A 17,465-nucleotide genomic window follows, 5' to 3' on the forward strand; every position below is an offset into this window, starting at 1 on the left:
CACTAAATGCTATGTTGATGAGAATTCACCTATGTTGTTGAGTGTAGCTGAGATTCATTCATTTTGAGGGCTGTGTATGACTATACCATAATTCATTTATTTGTTCATTCTCTTGTCAACTGATGATCGGATTGTTGTCAGGATTTCTGCTATTACAAACAGTGCTGCTATGGATATTCTTGTGCCTTTCTCCTCATGCTCCACCAAATGTGGTCTGGGGATCAACAGCCTTGGCATCACTGGGAAACATGTTAGAAATGGAGAATCTCAGGCCCTGCCCTAGATTCACTTAACGAAAATCTGCCTTTTTACAAGATCCTTGGATGATTTCCATGCACATTAAAGTTTGACAAGCACTGGCTGAGCACACATATGCACGGGTATTTCTGGGCACAAGTATCCAGGGGTGGAGTTGCTGGGTTACAGTGATACATCATCACACCCTCCCCTCAGCCAATAGAAGAGCTACATTGATCTACTTCTTCCCTGACACTTAGTATTGTGAGACTTTTTTGTTTTTGCCGGTCAAATGGGTATGAAGTAGCATCTCATCATAGTCTTGATTTACATTTCCAGGATGACTAATGAGGTCATGCACCTCCTTGTGTGTTTACTGGCCATCTGTTCCCCTTCTGTGAGACACCCTGTTGGCGTTTTTTGCTAGTTTTTCTTTTGGACTCACTCAGTTCAGCTCCTGTGTTTATATTTGCTGTTCTCTCATCCTGAAATACCTTCTGCTTCACTGCCCACTGTCAGTTCTTCCAGGAAGCCCTCCCTGACTTCCGCATGGGCTGTGAGCTTCTTTAGCCTCAGAGGCAGGACAACTTCGTGCCGTGGTCCCTTCATTTTATCTCCTTGGGTCTTTTCCTCATTAAGGGGACTGCAAACCAGAATGGCTTGGCCCCTACAGAGTTAATTCTCTTTTCAATTCAGTTGCCATAATTTATATTCAGGAGATTTTGCATTAAAAAAACATGAGTTGCTGATTTCTCTTAAAAAAGAGAGAGAGAGAGAGAAAGAGACGATGTGGCCCTGCTTGGCCTCTTTGCCACATGGCAACAATCATCTGGCACTGGGGTGGCACCTACCTACCCCATGACTTCATGCTCATACCCTGCTTAAATGGCCTGCCCAGGCCCTAAGGACTTTTAAGTTTGTGACCTTGCGTAAGCACACCAGTGTTTACCCTCTAAGTCTTTCCCATCCTTCTCTGCCTCCCCATAACTGTTCCAGTCTAGGTTCAGGCCTTTACAGTTCTCTCCTAGACTGTTAAACAAGCCTCCCCCGACCTTCCTTCTCTAGTTTTGCCACTTCCACTCCACTCCCCATATCACAACCACATTCAAGAACCAGCAATGGCTCCCAATCGCTTTCCCAGGCACTACCTTTCTTTAAAAAAAAAAAAAAAAAAAGTATTGGGGATCCCTGGGTGGCTCAGCTGTTTAGTGCCTGCCTTTGACCCCGGGTGTGATCCTGGAGTCCTGGGATCAAGTCCCACATCGGGCTCCCTACATGAAGCCTGCTTCTCCCTCTGCCTGTGTCTCTGCCTCTCTCTCTCTCTGTCTCTCATGAATAAATAAATCTTTTTTAAAAAGTATTAATACATTATGAATGTTTCATGCTCACAAAAAAGTCTAGAGAACAGTATAACAAATACTCAGGTACCCATCACCCAACTTAAGAAATAAATCTTTTCAAGGGGCACCTGGATGGTACAGTCCGTTAAGCACCAGACTCCTGGGTTTTGGCTAAGGTCCTGATCTCTGGGTCTGTGTGCTCAGCCTGAGTCTGTCTTCCTCTCCTGCCTCTCCCTGCTGTGCACATGCATGTGCTCTCTCTCTCAAATTAATCTTCTTTGTTTCTTGTTTTTTTTTTTTTCAAGAAAAACCATTTCAAGTGTACTTGAAGCCCCTGTTACATTCCCTTCCCTCTCTTCCTCAGGGTCACTACCATTTTGAAATTGCTATTTATAACTCCTGTATGTGTTTTTACACTTGCATTACATATATATGTGTCCCTAAACAATATACAGTGTTGTGTTGCATGTTTTCAAACTTTATATATCTGGCATCAAACTGTGTTTTCCATCTGCAACTTGCTTTTTTCATCCAACAATGTATTTTTTTTTAGATTTTATTTATTTTTTTATTTGAGAAAGAGAGAAGGGAGAGAGAGAGAGTGTGTGTGTGTGCAAGTGGGGAGAGGGGTAGAGGGAGAGAGAATCCTAAGCAGACTCTGTGCTGAGCACAGAGCCTGAAGCGGGGCTTGATCTCATGACCCTGAGATCATGACCTGAGCCCAAATCTAGAGTCAGACCCTTACCAGCTGAACCACCCAGGTGCCCCATATATTTTTTTATTTTTAAAAAATTATATTGAAGTATAAAATTCATACAAAGAGTACACAAATCATAAATGTACAACTCCTATTTTTCACAAGATGAATCAACAGTGTGTTTTTGAGATTTATCTTCATAGATGTATGTGGCTCGCATTCACCTATTTTGAAGATCATGGCGTGGAGAATTTTCCATTGTCTGAATTCATCATGATTTATCCAGTCTCTGGGTGATGGACAGTCAGGTAGTGTCCAGCTTTCCAGTATCACAAATGATACTGCTTAAACATCCTTGTACAAGTAAGTCTCCTGGGAACCACGTGTGAGGTGTTCTTGAGGGCCAAGCCCACTCATCTTTGACCTGACCACATACTGGCAGGTTGCTGCCGGGCTCCTGACTCTTACTGGCTCCTGGCTTAGACAATAAGTTCCTTCCACCTATTCCAAGCAGTTCTCTTCCCTATGACACCCTGCCCAGACATACAGTCACCTCTTTGCTGGCCACATTCTGTGTTTCCTCCTCCCAGAGCTCTAAACTCACTTCTTAGGCTCTGCTGCAGCCACACCTCCTCCAGGGAGCTCTCTTGGGCAGAATTAGTTCTCATGGTGTCATCTCTTCTGAGTGACATTCTCACTGCGGTTGTCAAAGCCCACCAAAACAGGGACAAACCTATATCAGACACTAGGAGTGGTGAAGGGAGGCATGGATGGACTGGTAGCAGCTGGAGCATACAACTGTTTGCTCTGGGCTTTGATGGATGAATAGGAATTTGTTGGGTGGAGATGGTGGGAAGGCATTGCTGGCACAGGAAGGCAGGGAAGTGCTGGAACCCCTGTTTCTGGGTTGGAGATGTGGGCAGGGTCAGCAGATGGTGGGTGAAGCTGGAAAAATGGGCTATGCTCCGCTTTGAACACCACCCTTTAACACTGTTTTAACTCCAAAAAAAAAAAAAAAAAAACACTGTTTTAACTCGATTTGCATTCAACTAGCATTCTTGGGAGATGTGGGAGCCAGGGACGGTGAGAGCATTCATTTGACACCTACTGAATGTCAGGCACTGTCAAGAAGCTTACATCTATTACCTCTTTGGTTCCTCAACCCAGATTGTGGGTACAACACTAGTGTCGTCCCCATTTTACAGGTGGAGAAACTGGGACTCAGAAGAGGCAATCTCTCATCTATGATCGCAGAGCCCCAGAAGTAGGAGGAGTACCCAGTGCAGGTCCATCCCGGGATTGTTTTAACCCCTGTGCTGCCGTAGGCGAGGAGGCACCTGCAGGAAATGGGTCACCAGGACAGGGCACACGTTCCCAGGCGCAGGAGCCCCAAGTTCGAATCCCAGGAGCCTCCTGACTTCCACGGTGTGGACCCGGACCAGTCTCGTCCGGTGTGGGCTTCAGTTACGCTCTTCCATCAGCCGGCGCTCACCAAGCTGGGTTCCCGCGGCCCAGCTCCGTCGGCTGCGGCTCCGGGTTCCCGCGCTGCTGCAGCCCACGCTGTGTGACCTTGTGCCGGTAGCCTGCACTCTCTGGGCGGCCGACCGCGGATCTCTAAGCGCCCTTCCGGCTCGCGACCGCGCGTCGCCGGCCGCGGAGACCCTCCCCCTCCCCTCCGGGTTGCGGGGGCGTGGGTGGGGGTGGGCGTTGGCAACGGCGCGCCCCCCACCCCCACCCCCGCCCAGCCCCGGGCCGGTGGCCGGATCCGCGCCTGGTTTTGGGCGCAGCCGCGCGGCCCCCTCCCCCGCGCGCCTCTCCCCGCCCCCCGCCCCCTCCCCGCCGCTCTCGGGGAGCCGGGGCCGCGCGGCTCCTCCTCCCGCAGCCGCATCTGGGGCGCCGCGCCGGCCGGAGGAGAGGCATGGGGCGCCCGCGGGCCGGGGCCGGGGCCGGGGCCGGGGCCGGGGCCGGGGCCTAGGCGGCGGAGCTGCGAGCGGACCGGCAGCGGCAGCGGCGCAGCGCAGCGGCCGAGCGGGCCGGAGGCGGCCGAGGCGCCGGGCGCAGGTGAGGGCGCGGGGGTGGCGCGCGGCGGCCCGACCCCCTTTCCGGGCCGGTGCGCCCCGTCCCTCGGCGAGACCCCCGATGCGAGTCTCCTCCCGGACCGACCTCCCGAAACCGAGGGGCGGCGCTGGCGCAGAAAGCCCCCTCCCCCTGCCCGCTCTGTCTTCTGAGCCCCCGATCCGAGGGGGCGGCTCTGCGGCTGGCCAGCCCCCTTCGCTGGGCGCGATCCCCCATCTAGGTCTTCCCGGACCCCCAGGCCGGGGGAGGGCGGCGTGCCCGGGCCCGAACCCCCCGTCCTGGCCGGACCCCCATTCCACCTCTCTTTCCCGCGGACTCTCCCATGCCAACGGGCTGCCAAAGCTGGGGAGCCCCTCCTCGGGCCGACCCCCAATCCGCAGGGCCGCCAGGGGTGGAAGACGGCTCCCCTGCCCACCGGTCTCGGAGCGGGGAGAGGGAGAGCCCTGCCAGGGCCGGACATTCCTCCATTCAGCCCGGCTGCCTCCATCCCGCCTCGGTGGCCCCGAGCCTGCCCAACCAGCTCCCCCCTTCCGAGCTCTTCTCCCGGACCTGGCATCTGGGGAGGGGGCGGGGGCAACCCCACCCCCCAGCGCTGCAGGGCGCCCCCTCCCTGTTGGCGTACCCGGGAGGGGCCGGGCTGACCCTGGCACCTGGGCTGGGGGGGCGCTCACATGGCCACGGGAGGCCCCCACGTGCGGCGCCCCGCGGTGAAAGGGGTACGCGTTCAGAGCCCGTGGCAGGTGGACCTGCTGGCCGGAGAGGCCAGCTGGGTCCAGATGTGCGGGGCCTGCTGGGAGGGGACATGTGCTACCTGTACGTGTGATGACGGTCCCTTGCCTCTTTCGACCTAACCTACCGGCTCCGATCCCCCTCCATCCTTCGGCTCCCCTATGCTTTCGTCCCTCTCCCTCTCCCTTCCTCAGAGCTGCCTGTGTTGCAGAGGGGCGGGCAGCCAGAGACTGTTGATGTTGTGGGGGGAAATGAGATGGGGAAAGGGGTTATGGGTTGGCAAAGGCCAGTTATGGGGGTGGCAACAAGGGGGTGGATGGGATGTCTGGGGATGGAAGCCTCAAGCTTGGAGGGCAGTGCTAGTGGGGGGGGGGAGGGCTCCTGCACCCCCACCTGCCTGCAAGTGGAAATGACAGAGGGGGAGGGGGCTGCAGTCCCCAGCCCCAGGAAGCTGGACTGATCTACCTCTACTCTCATTGCACCTCCACTCTCAGCCTACTCCCTGGGGTCCTGGCTGCCTCTGCCTCTGTGCCGTCACTTGTGGGAGGGGGCTGTGTTTTCTTCCAGGCTCAAGGTGGTGGAACGAGGTTGTATGGGATCATCTCAGAGAGTGGCTGTTGGAGGAACCCAGTTTCTGTCCCACTGAGGGAACTGTGGGCTGTCTGGTCCCATGGTGGCCTGAGGGGCCTGAGCCAGACTCCCGTGGGCAGCAGGGCTGGGTGGGGCCGCAGAGCTGGGTGACCCATTGGTGGCTGGAGTGTTGGGAGCTACCGCCAGGCCCCGGAGCCCAGCCGAGCCAGCTGGGCTGTCAGAGGCCAGGCAGCAGCAGATGCGGAGTGTGTTCCCAGCAGCTCCTGGAGACACTGGCTGTGCACGTGGGACAGGCTTGTGTGCGTGTGCCTGTGCTGTGGCGGGGGTGCGCCAGGACTCCTGGGTCTTCCTGGAGCCCAGAGACAGAGGCTCAACTTCTGGGAGTGTGCTTGTGTGTGATGTCCACGGCACCCTTCCTTCCTTCAACCATCAGAGACTGGACTGGGCCTGTGCGGGGCGCTAGGGATATGTGATGAGCTGGTGTGGTCCCCACCCTCTGGGGGGCAGGGGGTAGGTAGGCAGTCTGTCCCAGGTGCTGGGGGTGGAGTGCAAGGTCCGGACTGGAGAGAAAGTATGGGGTATAGCCAGTGCGGAGGGTAGCAGGGCCAGAGCAGGCTTAATGGCTGAGGTTTGTGGGACCCAGGGCAGCATCCGGCTGGAAGCAGCCTTGAGATGCAGCCGCAGGTTTGAGGGTGTGCCCTGGGTGCAAGGCTGCCTGGCAGCTGAATTGCTGTTTTTGAAAAGAGGCTGAACAGCACTGGGAACTAAGGATAGATTGTGTACTTTGGAGCTTTTGTAAGACTCGGTGATGAATTGGACGTACCAGGGGCACCCACTGGCATCTCGTTAAGTTCTCGTGCAGTTGATGGGCCACCGGCTTCTTAAATGCCAGTGTTTCTTCGTGATGGGGAGGCTCTGTGGAATTCTCCTGGGTGCTCTGCGGGCCAGGAGCAATTGGTCTCTATTTTCCCATATATCTGTGATTAATTGATAGATCCACTCATTCCAAAAAGCGTTAAAAAGTAGCATTATCTGACTACAGTGCATTTAAACACTTCCACTTAAACATTCTGAAATGCAAATTAATAAAATCTTGAATGTGGAGTTTTTTTCAAAAAGCATACCGTGGCTACTCAATAAGTGCTCACTGCTCCCAGAATGAAGCCTAGCCTCCTCCCCAGACTAGCTACCTCTCTAGCCACATCTTGCAGTCCCTCCCCTCCCTCCTTGGCTCCAGTCCCCCTGGCCTGCTTTCATTTCCTGGAACAGGACACGTTGCCTCTAGCCCCAGGGTCTTTGCACACGCTGGTTCCTCTGCCTGAACATCCCCCCCACACACACACACACACACAATTTGCCTACTTAATTACTACTCATCATCCAGATCTCAACTTAGGTATTGCTTCAGAAGAAAACCTTCCCTGACACCCAGGCCAGATTGTCTCCCTGTCACCATGGTCCCAGCCCCCGCGGGCTTCTGTCTTCCCTATCCCCATCACTGTTCCTTATTATCGGACTTCTCTCCGTATAGCCAGTGCGGAGGGTAGCAGGGCCATGCCTGCCTCCTCATGCCATCCCACTGGTGCTGAGAACAGGTCTTGGCTCATCCTGGGCCCTCCGTCCATTTCTTTGGCTGAATAAATGGATGGACATGCGTCGTTTGGGCCACTCTAAGTCAAGGGCTGGGTAGTAGGATGTGGTGAGAGCCTTGGCCAGCCCCAGTTGTCAACACGACCATTCATATGAGTTCCTGCCTCCAACTGGGCCTGCAAACTCCAAAGCATTTGGCCAGGCTCTGTAGGGTTATAGGCCTATGGCCTCTAAAATCCCAGTGTTGTCTCTGGGACCCCAGAGACTCTACCAGAGAGTGAGGAACATGCTTGGGCAGGAGCCTGTGTCTTTGGAGGCATCTGGTCTGGCATTTATTTCTGCCAGTTCATTACACACATCATCACCTGCTTACTTTCATTCAGTAGGTCACCAGTCTGTCCACTAGCTTGTCCACCATTACCTAATGCTCCATTCTGTCTTCGGGCCACCAGGACTTCCCGAGACCTGCTCAGTGGCCCCACACGCACAGAGACAGAGTCAATCCCACGGGTCCCTGCTCTGTGAACTGTAATCATCCTGTCAGGCCTCTCCTGGTGGTGGAGGCTGGTGCTGTCCAGTGCTGGGAAGGGGCCATGAGTTGGGGCCTGTGGGAGGTGCTTCCTGAGGACATGCACTAGATCTGGAGTGGATTTTGGAGGATTAGAAGGATTTGGGTAGATGGAGAATGGCGGGAAGGGCACTGTCGGCTGAGAGAACTATATTAACAAGGCTGGGAGGCAGCCACGTGCCGGGTGGGCCAGGGGATGGGGGGCAGTCACAGCAGGCTGGTCCTGGAGGTGGGTGATGTGCCAGCATGATGAGTGTCTGGTCAGTGCCTGGAGCCCTGTTGCTGCCTTGCTGTGTGCCCTTGGATGCGACATGTCCCCTCTCTCGGCTCCCTTGGTAGAGTGCAAGCTTGGACCTTGTGACCTCAGAGAACTTCCACCCTCCCGGTGTGGACTCTGTGATCTTGACAGCCCAGGAAGGGCTTCTCAAGGCCCTACCTCTTCTTTGGGCCATGTGGAGAGCTGGGATGGGGCTTGGTGTGCTCTAGTGGCTTTGGAAGGCAATGCGTGTTAGCCCTTTGGAGGGCAGTGTGTGTTAGCCCTTGGAGCCAGGGCCAACAGGGGGCTGAGGAGGCTCAACAGTTTCTTGTAACAGTCAATCCTGTCAGCTAAGGGAACGCAGGGATTGGCTCTGTTGGGAGGGGCAACCCGTCATGCAAACTCTCACTGCACCCTTTTTGGGAAAGGCCGTCACTGGTGAGAGGCTTCCTGTGTGTCGGACCGAAGACAAGCCCACCCTTGACTTCATCAGACTCTTGTGGGGGGGGGGGCCCTCTGAGATTCACTTGACCTGTTTTTCTTTTGTTTTTTTTTTTTTTTTTTTTTTTTTTTATTTATTTGTGATAGTCACAGAGAGAGAGAGAGAGAGAGAATGAGGCAGAGACACAGGCAGAGGGAGAAGCAGGCTCCATGCACCGGGAGCCTGACGTGGGATTCGATCCCGGGTCTCCAGGATCGCGCCCTGGGCCAAAGGCAGGCGCCAAACCGTTGCGCCACCCAGGGATCCCTGTTTTTCTTTTGTTGTGGCCCATAGTGGGGGGATGGAGGCAGGATGGGCAGGATGGCATCCCTGGGCAGGATGCATCCCTGGGCAGGAGGCATCCCTGGGCAGGATGGAGGCCTTCAGAGCAAGTACCGCGCTCAATTTGCAAGAGACATATATGTCCGCGTCTTCCCACCACTCGCAGAGATAGGAATGAAAAGGGATATCGTCTCCATTTAACAGATGAGGAAACTGAGGCTCGGGGAGGTCGGGTGGCTTTCCAAGGTCACTCAGAGGGTGGCTGGAGGCAAGCCCACAGCCCAGGAGCCCTGGGGGGTGCCAGCATACAGGAGCCTGTTGCTAGCTGATGGCACATCATTTCCTGAGCCGAGGAGTGGGGCTCTGGATCCCTCTGTGCTGGGTTTCGCAATGCCGCCTCCTCCCCGCCAAGCTGTCTGACGTGGCCTTTTCAAAAACCCAAAATGAATGGAAGCAAATTTTGTTTGGAGAATTTTGCTACACCCTTCACCAGGGCTGGTTGCAAAACCAGGCTTGGGGATCCCTGCTGCTGTTCGTGATGATCCTGATCATGGCAACGGTGTCGGTGGCTAACACCTACTCACTGTACAAAGCACTGGTGACCGACTCCCAGGAGCCAAGTGTGGTGTCGGGCCCTCTGTTTAGTGAGCACAAGCTCTAAGCACCCAAATTCAGCCCCTCCTTTAGTACCATCACACCCTATCATCATCCCCATTTTATAGATGAGAAGATAGGCAGAGAGAGCTGTAGTTGCCCCACCAGGCCCCATAGATGACCAAGTGGCCGTGCCAGGATTTGAATCCAAGCCAGTTAGAGTATAGAATCTGGTCTTCACCCACATTCTGGAGATGTGTTCACCAGCAGTGATGTGTGTGTGTGTGTGTGTGTGTGTGTGTGTGTGTGCAGAGGTGGGCATTGGGCCATGGGAATTGAATGTGGCAGACCTGGTCCCTGGCTTGTGGGAACCTGGCCACTCTCTGGAGGCAGAGCTTGGCCTGAGCTGAGAGCAGGCTCAGGAGCGCCTTTGGATGTCAGCAGTGACTCCTGGGCCCCACCAGAGGCCTGCTGGGTCTCATGGCTGTTAACAAGAGGAGAGCCATGGCCCTTCCCCACCCCTTTGCTCTTCATTGACACCATTCTGGGAGATGGCCCATCTGTCAGGCTCCAGGGGCAATGGGAGGGGGCATAGGTGCTGAGGAGGGACCAGGGTGCAGCACAACAGAGGGAGAACAAGAGGCTGGAGTCCAGGGATCCCTCGATGAAGGGGCAGATCCCTCATGTACAGCAGCCCCTGGGGCCTGGCAGGGGGACACAGACGTTTCCAAGAAGGCAGCAAAGCAAACAAAGCATTTGTATCTCTTCCTTCAGCGTAAGAAGGCCTGTATGGGTGATCTGTCGTCTCGTAGAGTCTCCAGAAATGGCTGAAGCCACATTTGGTCCATGAGGCGGTCATCTTTAGAAAGCACGTGATGTGGGCAGGTTCTGCCTTTGATAGTGCAGAAATGGGGCAGGCATCCTGGCATATAAATGGAATATAGGACCACTTATTGAGCACCTGCTGTGTACCTTCACACCGTGCTGGGCCCCGCTGCAGGGGCTCGGAACCACACCCTGATGAAGTGTTTGTAATTGCACAGGAGGGAGTCTCTGTGCCCCTAGAGACAGGGCTGGGGAGTGAAAACTAGGCCTCTGGGTTCATATATTTTTCTTTCTGCAGTGACAGATGAGCCTGCGGTGACAGGGGTGGGTCCAGAAAGCTTTTGCTTTGCAGCTACCGGGAGATGGGGGTTTGGAATGGCTGGTGAGCTGGTTTGCTGCTGTGTGTCCCCAGTGGAGGCCTAGTGCCTCTCTGGGCCTCACGGTCTCCATCTATTTGTGGAAGTGCTGGGGGTCAGGTCTCCGTGGCTCGCCTAGCTCAGCTTTCTGAGAGAACCGAGCTGAGATTTCCCCTGAAACATGTCAGGGAGCCTTCAGTATCCTGACCCCTGACCCCCTGCCTGGCTCCCCACCTCTCACTGTCCCCCAAGCCCAAGCCAGAGGGAGGGAGCCTTTCCTTCCACCCACTGCGGGCTGACTGCGCGCTGTGACGCAGCAACCATGGGCTCTGGAGCGCAGCTTGGAAACGGGGATCCGGGTTTGCTAAAGACAGGGGAAAAAAGGCTCTTCCCACCACCCCCAGCTGCCTGCCTGCCTCCCTCCCTCCCCCGGCTGCCTGCCGCCAAGCCCTGGCACCTCCTCGGCTCTGACAGATCCACTTGTAGGGTGGGAGGCTCAGCTGCAGAGGGCCCCGGTTCAAGTCTCAGTGCACCGGGGCCTTGCTGTGTGACCGTGGCATGTTTGCCTGCCTTTTCTGGGCAGTGTGCACGGTGAAGGCTGGGCTTTGGGATTCTGAGGCTGACTGGGCAGCTTGCAGTGATGGCTCTGAGGGGTTCCCTGTAACTCGGGAGGAGCTGCTGAGGGAGCAGGGCCCCCCACCACCTGTGTTCTCCGCGTGTGCCCCCTACAGTGGAGGGAGCCAGGTGCTGTGATCCTCTCCATCTTACATCTAAGGAAACTGAGACCACCTGGCAGGTGGATGGTAGAGCCAGGATTTACACCAGGTCTGTGTGACTCAGGCATCCAGGCCAGAAGGCAGACCCCAGGCAGGAGGCCAGCTGGGTTACTGTGAGCCCCCTGTTGCCTTCTCTGTCTCTGTTTCTGCACCAGCGCTCTAGGAGTGGGGTGAGATGGAGGTGGAGGCTGCCCCAGCTCATCTCTGGGTGCCCACCTGGCACTGCTGGGAACTATGAGCTTTCTCGTCGACCTCCAGCTCCCACCCTTGAAGTCAAGGTGTGATGACAGGCGAGGAAGTGTCGGCATCTCGCACCTTTCCTCTGGGGGAACCTGCCACCTTTGGGGTGTGAGAGATTCCTGGAGGAGTGGGCATATGCGAGGCCTTCCAGGGACAGCGTGGGTGGGGACAGAGCAGGTTGGCTCTGGGCATCTTGGGGGTCTTGGCTACCCGCTGGGCCAGGCCCACCTTTGCCCGTCTGTGGATCTGACCCTCGTGTATCTGGTTCAGCAGAGGACTCTGGGGGAGTGTGGGTGTGGACAGGGAGGTAGGGCCACCCCCCAGCCACTTCACTTCCCCTCATGCACGTGTGTGGGGTGTGTGTGTATGTGGAGTATGTGTATGTTTTATGTGGTACGTGTGTATGGGGAGTGTGTGAGAGACGTGTGTGGGAGTGTGCATATGCGTGCGTGTGAGTGACGTTGCCTTCACTCAAGCCAGGCCTTTTGTGTATTGTCAGATCCTCTTGACACCAGGAGACAGATATTCCCATCCCTCTAGACTTCCTTCCTTTCCTCCCATTCGCCTCCGTATTCATTCAGCAAATGCACGTGAGGTGGCTGCTCTGTGCCCACAGCAGGTGTCGGGCCTGTATCAGTGAACGGAGCGCCTGGCCCCTGCCCAGTGGAGCCCACAATCCCCTCGGGAGCCCGACCTTTCAGATGAATGTCAAGTCATGTCAGTGATGGGCGCTGTGACCAGAGAAGTACAAGGAGACCTAGTGTGGCAGGGCAGGGAGGGCCGCCCCAAGGAGGCCACCCTGGACCTGATCCCTGAGAGCGAGAAGGAGCTAAGTGAGACAGGCCCTGAGCTGGGCAGCAGGGGCAGTGGAAGGCTCAGAAGCTTGGATTGCAGGGGGCCCTGTGGGAGGTGAAACCGAGGTCTCAGGGGATACGGGTGGACTGTTGACACAGGACAAAGCTGAGCCTCAGACAGGTGAGGCAGCCTGCCCAGGTGGGGCTGGAACCTCGGCCAGAGGTGAGCTAGATCCCCAAGCTTCCTGGAGCGTCTGTCCTGGTTGTAGTTAGCAGAACCCTTGACTCTCACTGAGTCCCACTTGGGACCTTCTGAGCAACTTGCCTGGGGTCCCACAGCGAGTTAGCAGGGAGTGAGGCCTCTCCTCTCAGCACCACCACCCTGCATGGAGGCTTCCCACCGGAAGAAACTGAGGAGCCACAGAAGGTTCTGGAGCAGGGCAGACCCACAGTGCTCTCCTGGCCGGCCCCACCCCAGGCCTTCCCAGCACTGGCATGGAGTGTTGGCCATCTGCCTGTCCACTGAGGCCAGAGCCAGCTGACCTCTGCTGACCCCATGTATCACCACTCTCTCCTGATGCTGGATGGGGCAGGGGTACAGGCAGTGGGCAGCAGTGGGCAAGGGGCCCTGTGGCCAGCAGCCCCGAGACTTCCGGGAACCACTTGCCAGGCTGGGTTTGATAAATGACACGGCCTTTTCTGGAGGCTGGCGGGGAGGCAGCCTCACACCTGGAGCCCTTGGGGTGGGTCCAGGGGTTCAGCTATAGAGCAGAAGTTGGGCTCCTTCACTGCCTCATGTCCCCTTCTCAAGCATTTTTTGGTTCTAGCCTTCATGGCCTGTGGCCAAGATGACTGTCACAGCCCCCTCCCAGGGGGCTGCCCATATACTGTCTACAGGCAAACAAACTGATTGATCCAGAAACCATACCCAGCCACTTATACCTCATCATGGCACAGAGCCCTGAGCAGCCAAGGCCTCTGTCACCTGCCTCTGGGCACTCCTGGGGTCCCCTCCGCCCCCAGTGTGCTCTCACTTACAGCTCAGCTGAATGAATTGGGATTCACAGAACATGCCCGTGTCCTCTGGCCCCCAGCCTTTGCATTCGCTGTTCCCTCTGCCCAGAATACCCTTCCCCAGAGTCCTTGCTCAGTAACTCCTCTGTGTTATTTACCACTCAGCTTAGGCCTTGCCCTTCCAGGAGACTTTCTCTCTCATCCACTGAGTCACTCCCATCTGGATTCCAGAGGCCTATGCACTGTGAGGTCCAACGTGTCTGCCTCCCGTACCCCTCCAGGCAGGGGCCAGGCTGATGCCTCTTGGCGCCTCGCACCCCCAGCAGTGCCCAGCCTGGTGCCCAGCACACAGTGGGTGCACGGCTCATGAGCGTCAGCCAAGCACTGTGGCCAGAGTACAGCCCATGCCCCCTCGAGCTCCTCTCCCCTACAGGGGTCGGGTCGCGTGGCAAATGCCTCAGACAAGAGTGCAGCCCACTTTCCTCTTGCCGCAGACTAAGAGTAGGAGCAGTGGCTGCATGAGCCCCTCTGGGGCGATGTGGGGGTGCCTGGGGCTGGGCAAGCGGGAAGTTGGCTGATCGGTTGCCTTGTTTTAGCTTATGGACCTACCAGGGAGAAGCATTTTTTTTTTTTTTTTTTATGCCAACATTGGGAGAAGCATGACTGCTCAAAAGGAATACATTTCTTGTTCCTTAAGCCCTGAAATGTTGGGGTCTACTGTCAATGCAGTCTAGTCCACACTAACTATTATAAGGATCTACTATGTGCCAGACATTATTCTAGGCAGTGGGGATGATAATATTCCGCTGCAGAGGCTGTTGTGCGAAGTTAGTGAAATCCGATGTGGCAGCCTTGGCTCTGTGCTGGCACACAGTAGGCTCCGTGGGTTAGCTGAGCTGTTTCAGATCTGTTCTCATGTCTGTAAACACTCACAAGAAGCCGCCACACAGAGAAGGCGGAGATTGGGAAGGAGACATCGCTGGACAGACCGGGGGCCACTAGAGCGGAGTCCCCACATGCCCAGCCCAGAAGCAGGCTAAACCACACCCACTGGAAGCCACTTCTGACCCGTCTTGCCTCACTTTCACCCCATCCCAGGGCCCACCATCTGCATTAGTTCTCTCTCGCTGCGTAACAAATTACCCCAAAAGTTAGTGGCTTAAGACGATCGTAAACCCTTCCTACTTCTCTCTCTTTCACACATACGTGCAGGAGCCACTTTGAGGGAATCTGGTATAGACTCATCATCCATATGTTGGACAGGAGTGATGCCGACTGTTTTAAGTAAGGCCTGGGCCAGATCTCGAATTGTTTGTCTCTCTAATACACCTAGGGAGTCTGGGTGGGAGGAGTCACTGTCCCCTACATGTGGGGAAATAAGTCACAGAGAGGGAGAGGAACACTCCTAAGGTCCAGCAGGCAGCTGGCAGAGCAGGGATCTGAACCAGACCGGCCATCCTCATGGCCTACGCTCTTAACCACTATGTCATACCCAGTGTAAGTGTGAATGGGGTGGGGAGGGAGACTCTGGGAGGACCTTAGTGATCATTTAAAACTGAGGTGTTAATAGTAAGTATTTATGTCCAGCTGTTTTAATGAGCAGGTTTCTTTTTTTTCTGGTTTTATTTTAATTGAAAGAACAAAATTGAATGGAAAGGTGGCAACTGCCTCAGCCCTGATGATTCTAAGAAGGCTTTTGGAGCTATAGGGCCACCACCCTGGAGTAGCCATCAGCAGGCTTGTCCACCCACAGGAGGAAGTGAGCCAACTCCAAGGGTGTGACCTGAGTTGGGTCCTGGCTCAGCTTACCAGCTGTGTGACCTTCAGCAAATCACAGAAATCTTTTTGAGCCTCAGTTTCTCCAACTGTTCCTCATGGAATAATGGTGTCATTGCCTATCTGGAGGCTTGGTATCAAAGTGAAGTGAGTTCTGTGTGTTAAAGTCTCTAGGACAGGGCCCAGCACGTAATAGGTACTCAAGAAAAAGCGGCTCATGTTGTTATGCTCTCTTATGACCTTCTCCCCAGCCATGTGCACACACACACTGCGCACGCTGGCACTCCCTCCCCACACGAGTCCAGATCAGCTCATCAGTCAGCCTGGGCCTCCCAGTGAGACCAGCACACAGAGGGAAGTATGCTGGTCTACATTTTACAGATGGGGAAGTTGAGGCCCAGAGATGACTTGCCCGAGGACCTCCATGGTGGAGATAGGACTTAATCAGAGGCATGGACTCAGAATATTGTGCTCTTTCTGCTGTCCCACTCTGAACAGTCCTGAGGAGAACCTCAGGAAGCTGAAGAGAATTCCAGGAACTCTCAGGGTGCCTAGGAGGCAGAAGCCCTGGATCCTCCTCCCCTCACTGCCCCCAGACCCCTGTGTGACACTCTCTGTGCCTTTGTTGCAACAAGGTAGTAGGGAGGGCCTGGACTCTGGACAGCCAGGGACCAAGGCCCCCTCCCCCAGGCTCACTTCTGTGCCCCCTACCCTAGGTTCACTTCTGTGTCCCCCTCCCCCAGACCTACCTCTGGATTCCACTCTCCCAGGCTCACTTCTGTGTCCCCCTCCCCCAGGCCCGTGCCTCTGTGTCCCCTCCCTCCTCTGCTGTCCTGATTTGTGCTTGGCCCATATTTAAAGCAGCAGCTTTTAGGTGGGAGGTCAGGCAATGGGAATCCTGCTTGGAGAGGCTCCTCCCAGGCCCACGCCTTACCCTGGGGCCCAGAGTGGACTCTCTCTGTCAGGGTAGGTGGCTGTGGGCCTGTGGGCAAGTGTTCTATATCGATTCTTTCAGCTCCAGGGGATCCACCATGCCCCCTACTCCCCGATTGTGAGTCTTTCACCGGGGAGCAGATATATTTAGACAAAATGCTCCATTCTGTGCAGATTCCACATCCACTGTGCTCGTTGGGACTGCGAAAGGCAGGGCCTAGGAGCAGCCACACCTGTTACCTGGCCGCTGGGCTGCTTGGAGCTCTGGGGCGTCAGGCTGTCCAGACCAGGACTCTTCTCTACCAGCTGTGGATGGGTCTTCCTCTCCACCTCCCTGTCCCCCAGAGCCACGTCTCTCTGACCCTTGGCTTCCAAGATCCAACAAGACTCAGTCATTTGCTCCTCCTCCTGCTCCCCTGCCTCCCACTTCCTGAGCCTCTCCATCCTCACTGTCTCTCCCAGCAAGCAGAGCGCCTTCTTGTGTAGTCAGTAGGCAACGTGGATTTGTGTCCACTGTGGGGACAGGCCCTTGCTGGATGCCGGGACGTAGAGATGATGGATGAGGCCCTCACAGTGGCCACACCCCAGTCTAGAGGCAGATCACAGGCCACTAAAACAACATCCTGAGTTTGGCTGGATACCTGTTGCGGCAGCAGGAAACCCTTGGACAGGGAACACTAGAGTTGCGGCAGTGGTCGGGGAGGGTTCCCTGGAGGACCGCTGGTCCCAGCTGAGACCTCCAGGTTCCAAGGGAGCAAGCCAACAGCTGAAGACAGGGCAGGTGTTCTTGGCAGAGGGAACAGCACGTGCAAGGCCAGGAGACGGGCGAGAATCTGACTGCACTGGAGAGCAGGAAGGCAGACAGGAGCTCGGTCCTGCTGAGCCTCAACAGCCAGTCTGAGGGTCTCACCCCTTTTTCCCCCTGGCCCAAGCCCTGGAAAGCTGTGGGACAGTTTTCAGCAGGGCAGTGGCGGATCCGGTGTGAGCAGGGCAGGGCGGCTGGTCAGTGGTTCCCCCTGCTGCCCACCAGGCTGGCTCTGGCTCCCACGGCAGATGCTCTGTGCCCGGCTGGGTGGGAATCAGAAATAGCTCACACGTGCTCAGCACTTGGTGAGGCAGCTCCCCCCATCTCGGCGCATTTCATCTGCACCCGAGTCAAGGACAGCTCAGTGCTTGCAAGCTGGGTGACCTTCTCCCTCCGTTTATTAATACACCACCCACTTGGGGCTGCAGGCAGAGCTGGGAAAGTGTGTGCAGGGGTGGGGGTGGGGGGATAGGGTGGCAGCAGGGGTGTCCTAGAGAGGGGAAGT

This window comes from Canis lupus, chromosome 24, assembly GCF_011100685.1.
Source record: "Canis lupus familiaris isolate Mischka breed German Shepherd chromosome 24, alternate assembly UU_Cfam_GSD_1.0, whole genome shotgun sequence".
Taxonomy (NCBI): domain Eukaryota; kingdom Metazoa; phylum Chordata; class Mammalia; order Carnivora; family Canidae; genus Canis; species Canis lupus.